The sequence below is a fragment of the Andrena cerasifolii genome, chromosome 16 (assembly GCF_050908995.1).
Source record: "Andrena cerasifolii isolate SP2316 chromosome 16, iyAndCera1_principal, whole genome shotgun sequence".
Lineage (NCBI taxonomy): Eukaryota > Metazoa > Arthropoda > Insecta > Hymenoptera > Andrenidae > Andrena > Andrena cerasifolii.
Genome location: NC_135133.1, coordinates 569431 through 574409, shown reverse-complemented (window position 1 = coordinate 574409; position 4979 = coordinate 569431). Strand labels below are relative to the sequence as shown.

General features: G+C 42.5%; 1 long non-coding RNA gene across 1 annotated transcript; it reads right to left on the bottom strand.

The window, feature by feature from the left end:
* Positions 1-812: 812 nt before the first annotated feature.
* LOC143377444 (uncharacterized) lies at positions 813-2749 on the bottom strand. Its single transcript, XR_013087338.1, has 2 exons — positions 2085-2749; positions 813-1975 (listed from the first exon to the last, which is right to left on the bottom strand). It is a non-coding gene; the product is annotated as an uncharacterized LOC143377444 (long non-coding RNA).
* Positions 2750-4979: the final 2230 nt, after the last annotated feature.

Genomic DNA, 4979 nt, shown 5'->3' with positions numbered 1-4979 from the left:
AAATGTTTTGATGATTGGGTTCTTCGTTGGCGTAAGTGTATTATTTCGAAAGGGGCCTACTTTGAAGGCGATACAATAAATTTGGATGAATAATACATATTTTGTGTTTCATTGACCAATTCCCGGTACTTTTTTGACAGAATGTATATACCTAATACAGTGTATCGTTCGTTGTTCTGTCTGTGTTAATCGCGACTGTAAGCCCGCCCTTTGCAAATCTTCGTTATACTTATTTGAACTTTCATTGCATCATTGATCCAACGTGAATATAACGTCTACTTTGGCAGAAGTAAAGTTACAAGCCCTACTTAACCACACCGTGTCGAACGCTTGCTGAATGTACAAAAAGACGTTGTTTCTATGTGAAAACAGTAAAAGTAATGTTAATTACTTTAATTTATGCAGTAATACGCATCCTGAATGTAATTAAGGCCAACAGAATCTTATAGAAGGTATGGGTGAATTAATACCAAATGTTGGTGGGCTTTTGCCTCACCGTGCGCCAATCCATTTCATTTCTTTATACATATTAGTATGTACAAACCGTTCCAGCAACGTGATTTTTAACCCTCCGAGTACGGGACATCGAGTACGGAGCCTGGGTCTTTGCAGACCCACACCGATAGTTCACTAATACATATTCACGGTCGCTCGAGACCCTCACCGATACATTATTCAGGTGGGGATGGTCACTCAAGCTCGAGATCCTCACCGAAATACTACGGAACGTGGTGGAAGAGGGTTTCGGATTACGTTTGGATACTTGTTCTACATATACGAAACAATAATATGGTTGCGATTTGTAAATTATAAAAAGAATCATGTTTATTCAACATTTATATTAGTACATGTACTGCATAAAAGTGTGCGGTTTTCTGTACAGTGGTTTTTACACACATATTTTTTACAAGAATCGCATACAGTTTGATGTTTATTATTACTCCCCACACAGAAACAATATCTACCACGCTTGTGACCTGCTAGTTTTTTTTTCTTTACAATTTTTCGTCCCGTCGCTTCTATCGCGGTTGCAACATTTGCATGTAGCCCTCCTTCTTCATTTTCAAATTTACTAGCCCGCCTATCAATATTTTTAGCAGTCAATTTTTTTGCTAATTCTTCTAAAAATAACTTTCGCCTCATTTTTGACGAATGTCTAACTTCCCATGTAGGGTTCTTAGTATGCCATATAACAAAAGCATTGTATGCGGCGATGTCGATATAGTGCATAAACAATGATAATGGCCAACGGCGGGTGCAACGCCTACAAGAGTATTCTCTTACTAATTTATCTAAAACATCTACCCCACTTTTTGTGGAATTATAATACTTTATTATTTCGGGTTTGAAGTTTTCTGCTGCTGTAGATATACTATGTTCACGGTGTAGTGGAGAAAGTAGTACAACGCACTTTCGCGGTTTCGGAATGTAGGAGACTAAACTTATTGTTTCCGTAAATAAAAAATAAGAAGAATATATACATCGATCTTGTATTTGCGTCAGTATTTTGGGTAAGTCCCGCCTATTTTTTCGAACTGTACCAATCAAAAAAAGTTTGCTTTCTAAGAGATATTCTGCCAAACTTATGTCCGTGAAAAAATTATCTGTTGTTACACAGCGGCCAGAATTTCTCCAAAAATCTGTCATTTCTTTCACGACACGTTGACCTTGTTGCTTTTCTGGGGCCTTTCCTTGTTTCCCCAGGTATACTTGCATGTTGCAGCAATAAAAAGTTTTTGAATCGCAAAGGGTCCATATTTTGATGCCATATTTTCCTGGTTTGCTTGGCATATACACCTTGAATGAACAACGGCCGCGAAATGTGACTAGTTGTTCATCGACGCACCCAACGGCTGTTGCATCGTACGAGTCCTTGCAGTTTTGTGCAAATATATTTGTAATATCCCTCACGGGTGCCAATTTATCATTTGATTTTCTTTCTTCTCTTGTGGTTGAATCGTCAAAACGAATATACCTGAGTAAAATGTAAATGTAAGTGTGGATATATGTGAAGATGTAAGCGAAAGCCATCCAAAACCGAACGACAAGGATAATAAATAAGTATAATAATAATAATAACATACCTTAGTATATCTATGAACCGATCACGTGACATTGTTGCTGTATAAAATGGTCGAGAAAATGCATCGCTTGTCTTCCACAGGTCCTGTTTGCGTTCACGTGATTCTCTAAACCGCCCAATAAGTAGGAGAAGACCAAAAAATGCATCGAGCTCTATACGGTCCACTGGCTTCCAGTGTCTATTTGGCGGCATATTGTTCCTTGCCTTGATATTTGTGTGGAGAATGATCGTATGCATGATTTCATCATTGATAAGTAAATGGAAACATTCATCCACCGTTTCTACGTGTTCACTTTTTTCTGTAAGTGAACACTTACGCGAAAGGTCTGCGACTGCTCCGTTATTGGGTGCGATGTACTGCCAGTTACGTCCAAATACAGTTTCATTTTCTGGAACAGTATCTTCTTCGGATTCTGACGTATAAGATTCATCGGATTCCCAATCCTGCACTTCTGGCTCCGAATCGCTATTCGAAACACTTCCACCATCCGATGACTGGTCGCTGTTGTAAACGTCTTCGTCGTCTTCCACAAAAAGTGATTGCTCATCGTTTGGTAGTTTAGACATTGTATCAATACAAACCAAACAAACAAAACAACAATAACAACGATAACGATAATAACAGTGATAACAACGATAACACCGATAACGATAATAATAAAAACAACAAAGCTAACAAAAAAAAGACACAGGAAAAAATCGAGAATGCAGCGAAGCGTCGTTGTCAGCGGTACATTCGCGAATGCCCCAAAGCAACGCAGTCGCTTCGAACTTCTGACTCTTTAGGCCCCAACAATGTCCCCGGAAAAACCCGGTTTATGACACCCCCAAGCGCGAAGCGCTCCTTGACGACAGCTAAATGACCGCTTGGCTGCGAATAATATTAACCGCCCCGTCACTGTGTGCGTGAGCGCTCTGAAACGGTGAGTCAAAATTGACCCAGGCTCAGAATACGGAGGGTTAATAGGTATAAGTATAGTCAAGGGCGGATGAGCCCATGCTGTTCTACCTTTGAGGGTTTTACGGTGGGGACTTACGCTCTATCTGGCTTCAAACGGGGGTGTGTAAGCTAAACAGTTCTGGGGGCGCAGGCGACTTACAGTTTGAAATTTGGTATTATTGAAGCGAAATTTCTTCGTTTCTTTGCGACTAGGCAATCGCTTGTTCGCGCAGCGTTCGTTCTCAGGTAAAAGGACTTTATGATTTTCGGCATACTCTCGGGTTTTTCCACCGAGGTGCTAGGTAAGTCGGGCTATAGCCAAGCTACACATCTGGCAAACCAGACTACCACAGGTAAGTATTTTTTCTGCGCGTTTTCGGCGTCGCTTAGTCCTAATGTAATCTGCTCCCTAACGAATCGGACTTGTATTCCTCCCAAACGGCCACTTTCTGAAAGAGCCCCTCTTCACAGCAAATACATCCTCCCTAAGGCCCACCTTCTCTCGCACAGAATACGTCAACGCGTGATTTTGTATTGAAATTCGCGCGTGTTTATACTCGTCAGATAAGGGAGCTGTAGAAGGGGGGACGACGCGGGCCGGACCACGCGCAGGCAGAAGACTACCCCTTTTGTCCCTGGTACTAGTTCAAAGTTTTTTCATTTCCAACCCCGTTACCGGGGAAACATTCTTCGATTTAACATAAGAACATCTTCTTTTGGTCATCGTGCCATCCATAAGATTAATTTTACGCCATGGTCAGTGCTCAGAACATCATTATAATTTAATTATGCTGTAGCGGAGCATGGTTTATTGCCTGCCGAACGTAGAGGGATTAGCTAGTAGGGGAGGAAAATGCCATATCTGGTTCCCAAAAATTAATCAGGCTGATCGGCCAAAGCGTTTCGCCAGTGTCGCGATTTATGATCGTATTGTCCCGCCAGTTGGCGGTTAACGACGGTATAGGTAGACGTTCTTGTTTTTCGAATCGAATTAAAAGAACGCCGCCGGCCAGACTCTCTCCGCACGTACGGTTTACATGACATTTGATATAATTTTAAACGGGAGAAGGCCAGGTATCCATTGGTGTTCATATTTCTCCGCCATTCGATTTTTTGCTCTTGGGGCTGCGAGACACCTTTCAGCACGTTGAAATCTCTGCATAAGGCGCACACGAACGCTTTCGACGCGCGCCTCGTCGTAAAAATCGACCCTTTCAAGTGCTTCACACTGCTCGAAAAATCGAGAAACTCGTAAATCAATCCCGTGCGCGACGCGCCGTTGCAATAGTGGGATCCTGCCTTTATTGTGTGTAGCACTGAGAGGAATTGCCGGGTCAAACGAATGACCCCAATTTGTCTTTTTTGCTAGCACTGTAGGCTTTGCAACACAATGAGGAATGAGGTAGCACGAACAGTCGAAATGCTCATTTCTTTCGCGATTTAAGAAGTATAGACTTGCAGTACGAATTTCGCGGGTTTGCCTCAGTCGCGCGTGAGGAGAGAGAGAGAGAGAGAGAGGGGGGGGCCCGGTGTACCTAACGACCGGAAGGAGAATCGGCAGAAAGCTGTTAGCGATCAGACCGAGCCGACTGAAAAGTGTATTTTTGAGAATAATGTGTGTCTTACAGAAATTGCATGGCGTCCGCCAGTGATTTTCGGTACCAAAAGTTAATTGCAACAGACTGAACTCTTATTTTGATCCAATTTGCCTCAGTCTACCCTAAATATGTATTATGGGGATCTAGGTTACCGGCGAAGTAGCTGATCGCCGACGCGCGATCGCGTTCGTGATCAGTCGATGGCAGACGGACAAGAGCAACGTGTGCGCGAAACGAAGGTAAGGGAATACGATACACAATTTTACAAACGTGCCGGAAAAACGTTTAGGTTAAAGGCGGGGTAAAAACATTTGCAATACGCGCGAATGCGTGTGAAAAACCGTGCACAACCAAAATC